Source organism: Thamnophis elegans, chromosome 2 (assembly GCF_009769535.1).
Source record: "Thamnophis elegans isolate rThaEle1 chromosome 2, rThaEle1.pri, whole genome shotgun sequence".
Classification (NCBI taxonomy): Eukaryota; Metazoa; Chordata; class Lepidosauria; order Squamata; family Colubridae; genus Thamnophis; species Thamnophis elegans.
The window spans coordinates 37,293,234-37,311,247 of NC_045542.1; positions in this window are offsets into that span (position 1 = coordinate 37,293,234).

Here is an 18,014-nt window from a genome sequence, read left to right on the forward strand (position 1 = left end):
GAGCTGTAGGGCCACCACCTTCTCAACAGCCTTCCCTAAAAAAGGGAGGTTGGAGACTGGACGATAGTTTTTGAAAATAGCTGGGTCCAGAGAAGGCTTCTTAAGGAGGGGTCTTACCACCGCTTCCTTCAAGGATTGCGGGAAAGATCCCTCCTGCAAAGACGAGTTCGTAATCCTCTGGATCCAGCCTCGTGTTACCTCCCTGCTGGTCGAGACCAACCAGGAGGGGCACGGATCCAGCAAACAGGTGGAGGCACTCATCGCTCCCATGGCCTTGTCCACTTCTTCAGGGGTGACAAGCTGGAACTCATTCCAGGAAATCTGAGCAAGACCTTTCCTCGGCACCTCCATTGGTACTGTCCAACTGGAGTCCAGGTCTGTCCGAATCGGAGTGATTTTGTCCGACAGAAACTGAACAAACTCCTCAGCCCGTCCCTGTAAGGGTTCCCCCTTTTAAGAAGGAGCGGGTTATCCTAAACAGGGCGGCTGGGCGAGATTCTGTGGACGCAATAAGAGTGGGAAAATGTGCACATTTTGCCGCCTGTATTGCCACTAAATAAGTCCTAGTGAAGGCTCTTAGTAGTGTTCGGTCGGATTCGCAGTTGCTAGCCCTCCAACGTCGCTCTAGGCGTCTCTTTTGGCGCTTCATCTCCCGGAGTTCCTCGGTAAACCAAGGTGCCCTCCTGGATCCACTGCCGCGGAGAGGCCGCAAAGGCGCAATCCGATCCAGAGCCTCAGTCGCCATTGCATTCCAGGTGGCGACCAAGGACTCTGTCGGATTGTGGGCAAGAGAGTCAGGTATCTCCCCAAGCTCCGTCTAAAATCTCAGTGGGTCCATCAGGCGCCTGGGGTGGAACCATTTAATCGGCTCCACCTCCCTGCAGAGGGGGAGTAGCTTCCAAAAGTCAAGCCTCAGCAGGAAGTGATCTGACCATGACAAGGGCAAGGTCTCTATCCCCCTTAGTTCAAGATCACGTCTCCACTGCCCCGAGAGGAACACAAGGTCGAGTGTGTGTCCCGCTCTATGAGTCGGACCCTGAATTACCTGGGTCAAGTCCATGGTTGTCATGGAAGCCATGAACTCCTGCACCCCATCAGAGCATTCGCCTAGAGACAGCAAGTTGAAGTCCCCCAGTACTATTAGTCTGGGAAACTCAACTGCCAACCCGGCTACTGACTCTAGGAGCACAGGCAGGGCTGTTGCGACGCAGCTGGGAGGTAGGTACGTCAAAAACAAGCTTGAACCCCTAGGTCCAACTTCAAGAGCAGAGACTCACACCCCACAGTCTCTAGAGCAGGGATCCTGTGAGGAATTAATTATCCTCGGATAATAACAGCCACTCCCCCACCCCTTTTCTGGCATCGAGGTTGATGGAGCACCTGAAACCCTTCTGGGCACATTTCCGACAGGGGGACTCCTCCCTCATGTCCCAGCCAGGTTTCAGTAATACATGCCAGGTCTGCCCCCTCATTAAGTATTAAGTCCCGGACGAGGGGAGCTTTATGAATCACAGACCTGGCATTTAGCAGCAGCAACCTGAGGCCAGGACCCTGGCTTCTCTTGTCACCAGGTCCTGGAGTTGAGCTTACAGGGCCGGACAAGGGATCGCTGTAAGGGAGCGAGCCCCTCCTCCCTGGTAATGGCTATCCCTGTAGCTCCCGTCATACCTGCCCCTCCCAATCATGACCGAAATGCTCCAACCCACCCCCATCCCCATAGACCCCCTTCCCTCTCCCATGGCCCCCATTTTTCCTGCCAGGCCACATCTATCAATCATTCTAGGACAAGAGGTAGGTCGAGGGCCCCTTCCACTTCTGCTTATGCACTCAGTGGAGGGGGCACCAGGCTGCACTCCCGGTCCTCTCATGTATACTACACAACCACTCTCTCATACATACCCCACTGTAATCATTGTAAAACATGCAAAATTACAATAACATAATAATATAAAAATTAGTTAATTTACATTAAAAGTGGGTTCATACATCTGCATTCACACCACACATACTCCATCCCAGCGACAATTGCGCAGATCTTAAATTCTGCCCAAGCAGATTCGTGCAGTTCGGAACCGGAACTGGTGGTGGTATGGGAGGGGGAATTCCTCAGTCTCTCCTCCCTCTGGTGGGTCCAGAAAAGTGCAAAGGGGGGCAGGGGACCCAGAGTCTGAAAATGGCCAGAGCGGTTTCGGGGGGGGGGAATGTAGACCATAGTTTAAAAGGATGGTTAGACTCACGCCCGCGTCCCCACTGCTTCTCGTCGTTTCCTTTCATCGTATGCGTGTGACACAACAGGCTACAAAGCTGCCAGCACACCAGAGGATCTTTAGATCAGAAGAGGGGAAGGTGAAGCAAGTCGGGACCGAAAATGGCAGCCGCTAGGGTAAATATTCCAAACCCCAGGTGCACCACCCATCCAAATTTGCAGCACCGGGAGTAGGACAGTCCAGAAAGTTGGGCTGTCAAAGGGGGCATCCCCTGAGGGAGCAGTAGATGACACTGGGCGCATTGGCCGCAATACACCAAGCAGAAAAACGGGTGGCACAAAGCCCTGCAGCGGCAACAGCAAGGCCAAAAGAAGTCCGCGCCAAGGAGGAGAGAGGGGGGGGACCTAGAAGAGCTATGGTGGCGGCAAAGAACCAGCCACCCAGTCCCAGTCCCAGTACACATTGTCCCAAACGCTCACCGCTCCCTCTTCGGGCGAGGCATAAACGGCCTCACCAGTACAGTTCGGGACCAGCCCATTGTCTCCCCCCAGCAGCGAAAGCCGGTAGCGAGGCCGAAAGCGTTCACTGCCCGTGCAATGCCGCCGCCACTGCCGCCGCCACCCACCAACACAGGAACACCGAAGCCGCCATCCAGGGGCCGCCTGAGAGCGACCCCCCCCCCTGAGGTAATCACTTCCCTGTGATGTCTGGTAGTTAATCTCCTGCCAGGTCCTCCTATTGCAATATCCGGAGTCTCATTCCGTTGCGCTTTGTCCGTTTTGTCTTTTCGTATGCCTAAGCGGTAAGGCTTGGCAGCCATTTTCCCATCCTGCACATGCGCAAATGGGCAGTGGTGATCCCCACAGCCTGGAACAGTATTCCGGAAGGCAGATCCAACCACCAATCAGCTGCTCGTGCTAAATCAGGCTCTGCTGAAGCTGACCAGGCTGTTTGCTGTTTGCTGCAAGAAGGAAAATTGCTGGGAGGCAGAGGCCAAAGGGTGGGGGCCAGTGGGTGGGCAGGGCTTCAGCAACATTTGCCATATAAGACACAGAGACATTTCCATCCACTTGGGGGGGGGGCGTCTTATAATATACCGTATACAGTAATAGTCTTCACAGTTTCTCCTTAATTCCAGGTTGCTTCTCTTCTTGATTAGTTTCCATCCATTGTTTTTTGTCTTGCCTTTGGTGCTTTGGAAAATAGGTTGACCCCTTCTTCTTTGTAGCAGACCCTCAAATACTGGAATATTGCTATCATGTCACAACTCATCTTTCTTTTCTCTAGACTGGCCACACCCAATTCCTACAGCCGTTCTTCATATGTTCATATGTTCAAAAAGATGTTTAACTACATCTTTTTTTAAAAGATGCCATGCTGCTATAGAAAGACATAATTGCTGAAAAGACTTTTGTCGTGTATTTTTTCTCGTGTTTATAATAACTACGCATAATTTTAGAATTTAAAGCCATGAATAGATTATTAACATTGTATTTTCCTGTTTTGAGATCTCTTTATGAGGACCAAAAAGTAGTATATAAATATCTCATTGGATATATAGTATTCATAACGGGAAAACTGAGAAAATAATAAATTGTTCCAGGTTGGCAGAAGAAAGTATATGGAGAACAAAATTTACCTTTGCAAACAGTGGTTTGGCCATACTTCTTCCTAGTAGTAACAAATTAAGAACAAATGCAATTTCCCTCTCACGTACATGCCACTAGTCATTGTGAGTAAATGAAATATAGAACAAGATGTCTCACAAATAAAGCCCTGATACTTTCTGACAAGATCCTCAAGGGAGAATTCACATCCTGTTAAAGCAGATGGAACGGAAGGAATTCGTAGGGAAGGCAAGTAAACTAAAGAACTATATGTGATCCAAGTTGAATCCAAGAAAGGCTAGGACAAAGCTAAGATTGAGCTTTAATCTGAATTGGAAAATGTTAGTGTTCTTCAGCCTACAGTTCTATTAAGTCTATGAGGCCACAGCAGTTCTGTTTGAAAGTAACATAAAATGACCCCATGCAAAGGGTTGCTAGCTCCCATTTTGTAGAGCAATCTTTGAAGTCTGAGTCGAATGAAAACTTCCCAGAGACCTAAATAAGCAAAGCAGACATCTATAGGGGATGCTGAATTCTAATTTCAGCCATTTATACTAACTGTTGCTGTAGTTGAGGTTTTTACCTACCTCTCCTCCTGTGGTCTGTAACCTACACGGACCAAAGTTTTCGACTGGTGCCCTTGTGGTTTTCCACTGAGCTCTAACTCTACAGAAAACTTCCTTATGCCTGAGCTGTATAGATGGTATTATCCCAAACAAACAAGGGTGGACTGCTGGTTGTTCACAGGGGTTCGGGAGAACCTCTAGTTAAGATTTTATGCAGTTCGGCGAACCTCCCCCCATCTCACTCCTGGCTGGCCCCACCCACTGCTCCCCTTCCAGGAGTCCACATGCGGCATGTTTTGGATGCAGGTAAGTGCAGAGCATGTGTGGAGGCTCAGGAAGGGTGAAAAATGGGCCTACTGGAAGTTCAGGAAGGCTGGAAACAGGCCCGTTTCCAGACTCCAGAGGGCCTCTGGAGCCTGTGGAGACCATTCTCACCCTCCCGGAGGCTCAAAGGAAGCCTCCGAAGTCCTGGGAGGGAAAAATGCTCCCCTCACCATGGTGCGGGAGGCCGACTAGGCCACGCCCACCCAGAAACTGGGCAGAGAACCCCTTGCTAAAATTTTTGAAGCCAACCCCTGCAGATAAGGTGTTGGTTATCATCTTTAAAGCTCTGCATGGCATGGGTCCAGCCAGGTTACTTCAGGAACCATCTCATCCCAATGGGACTGGCTCACTGTGCTGCAAGAGAATTTCAACTGGCAGAGTCCAGGAGAAGGGCAATGTCTGCCATGGCTCTTAAATATTTTACTCCCTGAGATCTTTGCTGATAGGAGGATTGAAGTTCACACAGTGTCTCTATCAGTGCTGCCATCATTTCTGGCTCTTTGCGGAGGTCCAGATAAGCTGTTTGCATCATCTTTGCATCCAAAAGGAGCATATCTATCAAACTGTTCTTGCTCACCTCCTATAGTGGGCAGTAAGAATAACACTGAGGAAGAGGAGAAACAACTGCAACTGAGACATTGGTCAGATAAAAGAAATTTGGGTCTAAATTTCAAATTTAGAAACAAAATTTGAGGAGGCATCTTAGATTTGACCCTCCCTAGTTCTCATAAAGATAAAGAGGAGGAGGAAAGCATATTTGGACATGCAAGTTTCTTTCACATGCTGTAAATTATAATAAAAGTAGTACTAGTATTCAGAATTTTGCTTTCTTAGTCTGTTCTACATCAAAGAGTTGAGGAACTGTCCTGAATAAAATAAAAGTTGTAGAATTACAGTTTATAAACTTTTATGTATCTACTAAAGCCTGAACCAATGCCCAAGTCTCCATCGTTGTCCTAAATTCTCTACTGATAGTCTTTAGGTTACAACTACTTGTTCAGCAAACATTCAAAATTAGGAAGGTGCTGAATGAGGGGGACTTCCCCACTTCCTTGTGGCTGTCCCATGTCCCCATGGTCACATGATCACAATTTGGGTACTTGGCAACCAACTCACAATGACTGTGGCTTCCCATCTCATGTTATCACTATTTGCAAACTTCTCACAAGCAAAGTCAATGAGGAAGCTGGCCAGGGGTGGGATTCTACTGGTTTAACAACCAGTTCACTGAGCGGTCACATAGTTTAGAGAAGACTTACCTTCCGGATTACTGCTAGGGAAGGAAAACAGCTGAGGTGCAGCAATCCACCCTGCTGTGTGATTCAGCTGAGAAGATAAAGGTAAGTAAAGCGCAGGGGTGGGCAAGCGGAACCACTTGCTTGTGGGAGAGAACCGGTTCACTCCCAGCTGATTTTTGGAGCTACGGTTCACTTGAACTGGTCTGAACCGGTAGAATCTCACCCCTGAAGCCGGCAGGAAGTTGCAAGGCACTCCTGCTGCTCCTGCCTGCCTGCCTGCACTCTGTAAAGCCCACCTGTGGCACCCTGCTGCCTGCATTCCATAGGATCTGCCTATAGCACCTGTCTGCCCCTGTGTGCCATAGCACTCACTTGTGGCATCCACCTGCTGGCCCATTGCTTTCGCCTACCAGCAGGCTTGCCCAGGACACTTGCTTTTTCCCATATTATGGTCACATGAAATACTTGCTTAACAACCGGTGCAGTCTTGGGGTTGTAACAGCAACCAGGTCTGCCAAGATTGTTGTTGCTAAGTGATGTGGTCGCATGACTTTGAGCTTTCCGACCGCATTGCTTAGTGATGGGGACTCTAGTCCCAATTGCCATCATAGCCTGAGGATTACCTATCTTTTTAACACTGCTCATCAAGCCATGCCAAGCAGAAATCCATACATAATGCTCAAGAGCACCTCTGGGTTTTCAGCAACAACTATCTCCTATCTCCCATATTACAAAGGGGAAAAGGAAATAACATAACTACCATTTGGTCGCTTTCCCTGGGCTCTGGCACCTGGCCTGGTGCCATGCAGGAAGAGGAATGAACAGACTTGGCAATTTTGCTCTTGCTCTTTTCTTCTGCTGAAAGGAAACAGCAAAACCGTCAATGCCTCATTTTCCTTGCAGGACCTAAAGTTCTGTGGTCAGGAGGAAGGGTCGGGCAAGAATTTCCTCCAATGGGAATTGAAGCTACAGCAGCACCTCAACACCATTCTGCTCCCAGACAATTTAGCTTTGCATTGGTTTCAACTTGATGACAATTTTACAGTAGACATAAATCAACTCAGCTCACCAATGCAGCTGACCTTTGGCCCTCTATGTAGCATTTGCACTTTGAAGCATCAGCATAGTCTTACTCATAATATATTCCTTCTTAAGCAGTCAAATCCATTTTCTTCCAGGTAAGCTGTGGTGTAGCTCAAGTTAAAAGTCACAGTTAAAATTCATTCTTCAGATTTACCAGGCTGGAGTTACACCAGTTCATAGGAACAATTGCCTCACCGCTTCCTTCCAGCATCTGAACACAGAGTTCTCTGCAGATTTCATAGGTAACCTTGTCAACAAATCTGGGCTTATTATTTGTATGTATCAGGGGTGGGTTTCAACCGGTTCGCGGCGGTCCCTGCGAACCGGTTGGTCGGCGAACCCAGAAGTAACTAACTTCCGGGAATGGCGAAGGGTGCGCCCGCCCGCCCGCGGTCCTTACCCGGTTTTGATGAGTTCTGCGTTTCTACGCATGCGCAGGATGCATACAGCGCCTACGCGATCCTCCAGGAGCAGCTGGAGCGTCGCGCAGATGCTAGTACGCATGCGTGCACCGCATGCGTGCACCGCACGCGTGCACGAGGACACCACCGGCCACGTTCCAACTGAACTGGTTGGAACGGGGCGAGAGAACCCACCCCTGGTATGTATGTATTAAAGTCCACCTTTCTACTAGGAGCTCAAGAGGCTTTTATGAAGTTCCCACTTCATTTTGTTCTTGTAACTACACTGAGACTGGTGGGACTGAACCAGAGGTGGGTTCCTATCGGTTCAGCCCGGTTCAACTGAATCGGTAGTGGTATGCTGGCCTGGGTCGCAGAATCGGGAGCGACCCAGGCTGGCCACATCCCCAAACCGGTTTCCTGGTTGCCACTGTCGCCACCGCCATCTTTTTTTTTAGTTCTGTGCATGTGTAGAACAATTTCCACTGAACTGCAAATGCACACACGCTAAAATCGCCGCACGAGTGAACCGGCAGTAACGCCAGCTGAAACCCACCCCTGAGCTGAACCTTTTACTCACAATCCCTCCAAAACTACCTAGTTTGATTTTTCCTGCTTATATGCACGTAAGCAGCATGGACGAAGCTCTTGCTTTACTTTGGTTCACAGCTTTGAGATTCAAGGATCACATTACTTGTCTTCTTCCTTTCTCTAGCTTCCCTAACCAAAGACATCAATGTTACAGACATGGATGAACTCAAGAGAAGAAGCCCATGGCTGCTAAATGGCGCAGTGATGTCGGTTTTCAATGGGAACTGACATGCAAGAAAATAATAGCTTGAAGGCTGGCAGCTGAATTAATAACAATAGCTCGGGCTTTATGATTTGCAATACAGCAAGACAAATGCAAATTTGTTACTCCAGTTCAGGATCAGGTACTAATTATGATTTGTGCAACTTGCTGGTTGGCAGAAAGAAGCACCGTGGCTTAATATTCTGAGATTATCAGGAATGAAGATAATCACATCCACTTCTGAATATTTTGGAGAGATTTGGACAGTAGTCATGGTGCTGATTTAAGCGCCAGTTGTAACGACACCAAAGACCACGACTGATTTCAAGCTCACATGCAATCCTCATCACATGAATCATCAGCCTTGGCTACTTGATTCATGCTGGCTGTGCAGAGCAGGAGTTCTTAGTGTTAATTCCCATTTCATTCTTCAAATGATTCTCCTTTGCAGAACAAAATCCAGGCTTTGCCTGGTGCTGCTCTCATTTGGACCTCTCTAGGAGGAAACGAAAGCTGGTATCTCCTATTTCCCACTGAGCTTCTAGCCAGCGTCACAGGGCTGTCTCTTGTGAGCTTGCTTCAGCAGTGCAGAGGTCTCCTTATCAAACTGGCCTTCAGCCAGAATGCTTATTCCCCTCGCACCAGTCCCAACACAAACATGTTGACTGCACATTTCCCAGCATTGTGTGGCTGGAAATCTTGATCTCACAGCAAAACTAAATTCCTTCTTCTTGGAAGCCTGTGCAACTCTACGGAGAGATTTCCCTGCAGGCTTCCTTCCAAGACTGAAGTAGCAGAACTTCTTCTTTCCCGCCCCCTGGCTTTGATTTCCCCTGCCAAAAGAAGACACAAGAACACAGATCTTAGCTACACATTGCGCTGTCTTGGGGCTAAATGTTGCTCAAGTATAGTCTTAATTTTTTTTTTATTACACACATCAGTTGCTGGCCTTCCTGACCACTGAGTCATGCATACATAATTAATAGAATTAGGTATTGGCCTTTAGCTTAGGTGGCTTTCAAAGATTATTCTGTACATTATATAGGGATGGTCTACCATTCTTTTGTGAGCAACTGAGTCAAAACTGGGCTATAAGAGAAAGACCATCATACTCAAGGAAATTATGAGATCTGAAGCACTTGCATCTTTTTAACAAATCCTCACGAAGGCTTCCTTTTGAAAAACTGTTAGATGACTCTGAACTTCCTCAGCAGTCACAAAGTGCATGTAGCAACATCTGCTCACTTCCTCAGATGTCCACTATAGGGATATGGTGTGATAGTTAGGATAGCTGTGACTCATATATTTGGCAAGTAGAAACTTCCTCAATTCGTATCTAACATCTTGAGAAGGTCTAAGGAAAGATTCCTATCTGAAATCCTAGAGAGATTCAGGCAATCAGTGTGGTTGCTACTGAGTTAGCTGGGCTGATGATCTGATTTATATAACAGATCAGGATAAGTGAGGGTTTTATGTTTGTGTTTGTGTTCCTTGCTACCCATTGGTAGAACACCAATACAGCTAAAGCTCTCTTACTTAAATCAGAGGTGGGTTCCTACCGGTTTGGACCGGTTTGGACGAGTAGGTAGTAACTCGGCCAAACACGCCCCCAAACCAGTTCTATCGGCCATCTTGTTTTTTACTTATGCGCATGTGCAGAAGCAATTTGTTTACTACTGCACATGCGCGCGCACCTGCACCACATCCCTGAGCAAACCAGCAGTAACAGAAGCCGGAACCCACCCCTGACTTAAATGTTCTGGGTAGGAGATGGACCGTGTCACAGGGAGAGAAATAAGTTGCCAGGGCATCATTGGTGCCATGTTTACATACAAGTCAGTAAAAAGTAAACCAAAGTCACCCTGCAAATATGGGTAGTTCTTGACTTAACAACAGTTCATTTAGCAACTATTCAAAGTTACAATGTCATTGAAAAAAGTGACTTATGACCACTTTTCACACTTATGACCATTGCAGCATCCCATAGGTCGTATGATTTACGTTTGGATATTTGACAATTGATTCATATTTATGACGGCTGAAGTGTCCTGGGGTCATGTGAACCATCTTTTGCAACTTTCTGACAGGCAAAGTCAATGGGGAAGCCAGATTCACTTAACAACCGTGTGACTAATTTAACAACTGCACTGATTCACTTAACAAATGTCTCGCTTAACCACATAAATTTTGGGCTCAAGTGTGGTTGTAACTTGAGGATTTCATAAACTCCGTCACTGTATGTGAATGTAATGGAAGATGCAATTCAAAGTATTTGGGAGGCATCTTCCGGCCTAAATCTGAACAGGCTCAAGCTAACATTCAAAAAAATAAAGTTTAAGTAAATTTGCCAACACGCAAACCAAATAGCTAGAATCTCTGTTCACTCCAAAGCAGGCAGCCGCTTGAGGGAGCCTCTGTTTTCCTGCACCACTGTAGCCCAGGCCTGTGTAGTATCCAAGGAACACCCCCCACCCTGGGCCTCTTACTTAGCAACATAAATTCTGGGCCCAATTATGGTCCTATGTCGAGGAGTACCTGTAACCTGGTGTGTGTGTTTTTTTTTCATCTTCTCCCAGCATTCTTCCAAGTAGCGAAAACCCATTTTTTTCTCTCCTTTGAAATTCACAATGTTACAGGCATTGTTACAAAATCTGCAACCTCCACCCCGTAAGAGATCTATAGCACATAGCAACAGCCTGGTTTTCCTATTCCCCTCTCCCACCGTGCTCTTGTGCTGACCTTCCAGATGTCATTTCCGTTTGGAAACAGAGCAGTGCAGCATCTGCAGATAAGTTTTACGTACTGTGAGATGGGTGGGTATCTGCAAATGGAGAATCAGCAGTGAGTTATTTCATTTTATTTTTGTGAAGATGGGGGTCTAAAGGAACTTTTTGTTAACGTACAAAGGAAGGGCCCTCAAACAAGCATACTAAACTACTGGATAGCTTAGAAGAAATGAGGGCACTCACTGACCGGTTAATGGTTATCAAGAACTGTAGAACTGCCCATGATTATAGCATAGGAATCTAACATGGATTTTTTTTTAAAGATAAAGATAACTTGGGAATACCAATAAAGGAGAATATTTGTAGCTCAGTGTTGAAATGAGGGGTCCTTGGTGCTCTCTGAGCTTGGTTGTTTTCTTGCCGACGTTTCATTAACCTAACTAGTTAACATCATCAACTAGTACTGATACTAGCACTGATACCATATTAGCATTGATTATGTTACCTAGTTTGGGTATTGAAGCATCTGCACCTTAGGAGCCAAGGTGGCGCAGTGGTTAAATGCAGCACTGCAGGCTACTGCTAGATCAGCAGTTCAGCGGTTCAAATCTCACCGGCTCAGGGTTGACTCAGCCTTCCATCCTTCCGAGGTGGGTAAAATGAGGACCCAGATTGTTGTTGGGGGCAATATGCTGACTCTCTGTAAACCGCTTAGAGAGGGCTGAAAGCCCTATGAAGCGGTATATAAGTCTACTGCTATTGCTATTGCTATTGCAAGAAAACAACCAAATTCAGAGAGTACTGTTGGAAGGAATATCCTTCTGGGTTCAGTTCCAAGTGGGAAAAAGACACTGGATTCATGGAAGTTGCTTGGAAAGAAGTTTTATTGATGAACATGGTTTGAGGACCTGGGAAGAGATGCTGAGAGTACCTGGGTTTTATGCCCACTCTGGGCTTTTGAATTTGAGAGTGTATTCTGATTGGTTGTCAGACTCCCATGGGGCCATGCAGGGGTAACTTTGTAGGTTGTTTTTTGAGTCCCAAGCTTGGTTGAGCCTTGCTAGGTGATGTAATCTTCCCGGGTGCCATTTGGTGAGATGGGTAGAAGGCTAATCATACCTTTGTTGGAACTTGGGTGAGGGCATTTGCCTATAAATAAACCTAGCTATCTCTTTTCCTCTTAAGTACGGACATCTACTGTGGGCTATTGAGGAGGGTGGGGGCTATTAAGAGCGAGTCTGCTTCCTGCCGGGAAAAAAACATGTTTCTCTATAAACAGTTGGTAAATTCTTTTATACTGTAAAAATATTCAGAATGGGATAAGTGATTATATAAAGGTATATTGTTATTAAACAGACAATCAAGAATGTAAGGGAATTAGGTTTATTGAAAAGAAAGAAATATTAATTGTAATTGAATATATGTTGTACAATGAAAGTGAGGTATCTAGTTATATTAGATGGAAAATCTGTGATTGTATATGTAATTGAGAATATGGATGCAGAAACACTTGTAACCAAACGACATGCTGTATGTAATGGATGAGAATTTTTTTATGTTGTTTTTTATGTTTAAAAATTTAAAAAAATGGAAAAAAACCATGTTTCTCCATTTCTCATCCAGAGAAATATAATATTCTGCCTTTTTAATATTTGCTAGAATATTTCATTCTTCTAGGAGAGGGGTGGGTGCTAACTTTCTACAGTACCAAGGGCCCCTATAACCTGGATGTATTCCGAAACCATTAAATCTATGTGATGTAGCATCAGAGTGGAAGAGGGGAGACCCAAGTTTTGATCCATAGAAGCCCGCTGGGTGACTTTGAGCCAGACCCTCTCGCTCAGCCCAGTTTGCTTCATAGGGTTGTTGTGAGAACGACAGAGTGTTGGGTATGCTGTTCTGAGCTCCCAAAGCAACAATAAGAACAATATACATTTCAAGTTCTTGAGAAACAGATGGTTGTGCAGTCTAGAAACTTATGAGTGTGCTAATCCAGCACATTTGAAGAGCACAAGTTGGGGAAGGCTGTGATATAGTATATAGGCATGGCAGTATGGCATCCATTATCTGCCGGTGAAGCAATCAACAGGTCCATTGCAATAGCAAAGACCCAGAGTAATTTTACTCCACATTGGCTGGATCAGTAGCCATTAGGACAGAGGTGAGTTGCTCCTGGTTCGGCCCGGATTGGGCGAACCGGTAGTAGTGGCAGCGGGAGTCTCCGCCCACCCACCCGGATGCTTCTACGCATGTGAGTGTGTGAGCGCGTGTGTGAGCACAAGCAAACCGGTAGTAAAAAAATTAGAAACCCACCACTGCATTAGGATATATTTTTCTTCATCCCTTGGATCCCATTCTGACGTAGAAATGTTTTTTAAAATAGTACCTTGTGGTTCAGAGTCACAAGCCAACTTTAAATTCATTACATTCAATGAGTAAATTTTAAATAAAGAGAGGGGAATAATTTACATTTGTTTAGCAGGACAAATCATGCCCACACACCAGTTTTTTTAAACAGGCTGGCTAAAAATAGGTTATAATCTTAGTCTTTAATTTTTGTTTAAATGTCGAGATTTAGCAAAAAGAAAAGAAACATTTGTGTGCATCTTTGTTTTAGCTTTTGAAAAAAAAAGTCATTTTTGTGGACAGGTCTCTCACCTTTTCCTTTGGGTGGGTTCATGGAGAGGTAACATAACTTTGTGTTCAACCAGCCTAACATACAATAGCCAATTTCATGACATATGAAGTGTGTGTGCATTTGTGTGTGTGAGAGTGCAGGCGCACCTTGGTGGGGAAGAAAACACCAGATAATTCTTGCATTTCAGGCTTATCAAACGGGTCTGAGACAGGGCCAGCTTCATGACGTGAGGAAACCCTCAAAAGCTTGCCAGCTGTTTCTTGAGAATAACAATTAACAGGAAAGGAACAAAAGTAGCTGGTAACAATGGATACCCTTAATTTCAGAACCCTGGAAGTCTAGACATCATGGCTGTGACCATGTAGTTATCATCGTTCTCTTTAGCAGTGAGTTTGGAAGAGTGAGGGCTCAATATGGACATAAAAGACAAAACAAAGGCAATTTCCCCGCTACTCAAATGTGCTAACCTTCCACCAGCAGATAATGCCAGCAGAAAAGCTACCCATCCAATACAGTCCCTGCTGCATCTTTCTGAGTCACAGCTGAGAGTGTGAGAGTGCCAGTCATTAAAGTGACTGGACTTTGGGAGATTGGTCAGCAGCAAAACATCCATCATTAGCGCACCAAAGCAAGAATGGGAAGGGTCTTGCTTCAGGACTCCACCAGAGTGCTTAGACCAGGCATGGCGAACCTTTTTCACCTCGGGTCCCAAAAGCATGCACACGCGCTATTGTTCCTCAACTTTTGGTTTGTGCGTTGGGCTGTTTTTCGCCTTCCGGAGCCGGGCAAAAAATGGCTGAAAATCAAGGCCAAAAATCAGAGCTGACAGGGCAATGCCTCGCGTGCCTCAGAAATGGCTCCGCATACCACCCGTGGCACCTGTGCCATAGGTTCGCCATCACAGGCTTAGACTGTTTGGCCTCCTCCTCCATCACTCCATGTAGACCTTTATCAAGGCAAAACAAAATGTGAAGTCAAGAAACTTGGCAACAGAGTAGGCAACAGAGTAGAAGACCAATTCATTAGATCCTGTAGACCTGGAACTAGGCAGCTGTAAGCCAGCCTCTCTTTCTTGCTTGAATTAGAGGAAGTGCAGTGTTTCTCAATCTCAGCTATTTTAAGATGTGTGGACTCCGCTCCTAGAAGCTCTTCAGCCAGGAAATTCAAGTCCACCATCTTAAAGTTGGTGAGGTTGTGTTAGGCCCAAAACCAAGAACGATATACATGGCGATTCTTCCAAGCTGAGTTCTTCGTTGTTTCACACCTATAGACAAAATCTTGCCAGACTGAGGACTCTATTATCTGCATCTACAATATATTCTGCAAACTATTAGGGAGTCACTGTCTTCACTCTCTTTCTCTCACACACACAACATCGGGACTGAGTTGCCTCTTACTCCTCTGGAATGCAGCCCCTCCCTCCTGGGGATCCAGCTCCTCACTACATCCATCACACATTGAGAAACTCCGGCCTAACTTATCTCTTCTCCAGCTGCAATCCTCATAACTGAAGGAGATCCAGTTAGGAGAGTTAAATGGCTAAGAAAAAAAATCCCTTTTCCCTTTTCTTTATTCTGAACTCTCCCAGAAATCCTGAACATTGTACATTCCTTAAGAATTGCCCTATTTGTGTGCCTTCTAATTTTCCTGAGAATTATGCAAAGTAGCTTTCAGGGAAAATATATCAGATACGCAACCAGATAATAACAACATATTTATTAACATTTTTTGGATCTGCATTTTACTTTCTAAATAAATCAATGAGCGTGTTTACTGAAAATAAAACATGGTCTTATTTTCTTTTGACACCCCTCTCCCCGGAAATAAGCACTTGGCCTTATTTTCAGGGCGGTCTTATTATTTATGAAGTGCAGGAGGCAGAGAGTGTGGTCACCTCATGGCTGCAGCTGTGCTGCAATATTTTGGGGGAGGGCTTATTATTGGGGGAGAACTTATTTTAGTGCATGCGCTCAAAAGCCTGATTGGGCTTATTATCTAGGGAGATGTTATTTTCAGGGAAATAAGATAGTTGTGATGTTTAGAACTCTATATACTTTTTAGTGTATTTATTATTGTTCGTGACAACAAATCCTAGGACACCAGTCTTTGCTTTCATTTATCCTCCTCCTGCCTTGCCAGAGCAGAATATCTGTAATATCCGCCTGATGTTTTTGTTAGAAGGTGGCCATGCTTAAAAACATAAGCAAGAAACATCATTCTAGGATGCCAAGATACAGTCAGACAATTGTGCACTGCGTAATAGCACCATCTAGTGGAAACAGCCACCACAGAACCGGCTGATCTTGTCTGGGCTAGGCCTTCTACTGCTTCATGAGAGACTGATTTTAGGAATGAAAACTCAGGAACTAACTTTTGCTTTTTGTCTTACAGAGAGGGTTGCACCTCTGACAAAAATTAAATTTTCATGCAATTCCACTGTGACTGAACTGCTTGAATAATGACTTTAAAGGCATATTTTCAGTGAAAGGCAAAAGTCCATTTGTGCTTAAGCTAATGTAATTTATAATCAATATTATATTGCATCCCCAAGGATAAGATGATAGAACATCATAGGCTCCAGACGTTGGGGAGCAGCCTTGGCAGCTTGGATAGTCATTCTGTGACCATGCCCATACATGTTCTCAAATTTTCAAACATATCCCCCATCCCCCCAAAATTTAAAACTCCTCACCCTAAATTAGACTGTGGCTTGTTTGTTTTTATCACTGAAGTCTTTTTGACTTCTGCCATTACACTTATATGAAAAATGGTTTATGTAGGGAGTGGGTGGAAACCAATGGTGGGTTTCAAAAATTTTTAGAACCTCTTCTGTAGGTGTGACCTGCTTTGTGGGAGTGGCTTGCCAGTCATGTGACTGGGTGGGCGTGGCCAACTTGTAAAATGTGGTGAAACTCACTTAACAACGCTCTTGCTTAGCAACCAAAATGTTGGCTCAGAAACACTGGCATTTGAAGCACGCAAGACTTAAAGCTGTCAAGTTACAAGACCCTTGCACCCCTAACCCTTTAGGAAAAAAACCCCCAGGGGTGTTCAAACTTGACAGCTTTAAGACTTGTGGACTTCAACTCCTAGAATTCCTCCTCTCGCTCTTCATCTTGATGATGTGCAGACGGGCGGGGGGAGGGAGCTGGAACCAGTTCTAAACGGCACTGTAGATTTGTGGAACCTCTTCTATAGAAGAGGTTAGAACTGGCAGGAACCCACCCCTAGTGGAAACCTAAGTTATTGTTCTCTGATACTGAAATTTGGCAGCCCATTGACTTGCACTGCCTATTAAATTAAATCAGGGGTCTCCAAATGTGGCTACTCTATGATGCTGGCTGGAGATTCTGGGAGTTGAAGTCCACAAGTCTAAAAAGTGGCCAAGTTTGAAGACCCCTGGGTTAAATAACTGTATGTTCAATCTTCCAGCTGCACAAAAATTTCACTATCTTCTCACCTCCTATTGAAGACTTTGTCTCTAACTGTGGATTAATGAACTATTTAACAACTTTAGCAATCATTTTGTAACTTTTTCCACATAGAAAAGCTTAAATGACATTTTAAGGAGGGTTTCCAACATTATTTTCAGCAAGGCATGAGGTGTTTGTGATAAGAAGATTGCGATAAAGAGAGTCAAAGATGGTGAGATTTCTAAGGGCAAGACTGGCCCAAATCAGTCTTTATTATTTAATGAAGTAGCCTTCTATTTCAATCTTTGGACTGAAATAAGCATTGCATATGTACATATTGCTGAAGAAAATTCATGGAAAACTGCTAGGATCTTTCTCAGTAACCTGAATGAGGAAGTTTGGAACCATTCCTTTACTCCAGGGATGTCAAACTCGCTGGCTATGCCCACACCCGGTTTAGCAAGGGAGTCACGATATGTCACATGATGATGCCGTAACGATGCGGGTTTAACACCCCTGCTTTACTCAACCAGAAGCTGGTTTTAAAGTAGAATAAAATATGGATTAAAAATATAAGAATGAAGAGATGGCATAAAAAGGAGAGTTAGAAGCTTGCTTAAAAGAAATGTCATCATTCTCTAACCACAAGATGTTTCAGCCAACGTCCCTATGTCAAAAGTCCAAACCACAAGGTTCAAATAAAGTTCATTAATGACACAAAAGGAGAAGTAAGACCCTCATCTCCTTATAAGGTTTTCTCCTCAAGGTAACCACTAAGAAATGAGTTAAGTGTTTCCCTGTTCCGCTGCCTTTGAGAATGTATAAGAATGCGTGCTTCGATAATGAAGGTTGTTCAGAACTTGCAATGCTAGCCATGAGCTAGGTTTCTGAACCTGGCTGCCAAATAAACTTTTCCTGTATCCTGAGAAATCTAAAGCTTGTCATTTTCTGCAACAGTTTAGTCTCTTTAATATTCTTATTCAGAGTCTACACTGCCTGGGTCAAACCCACAAAAATA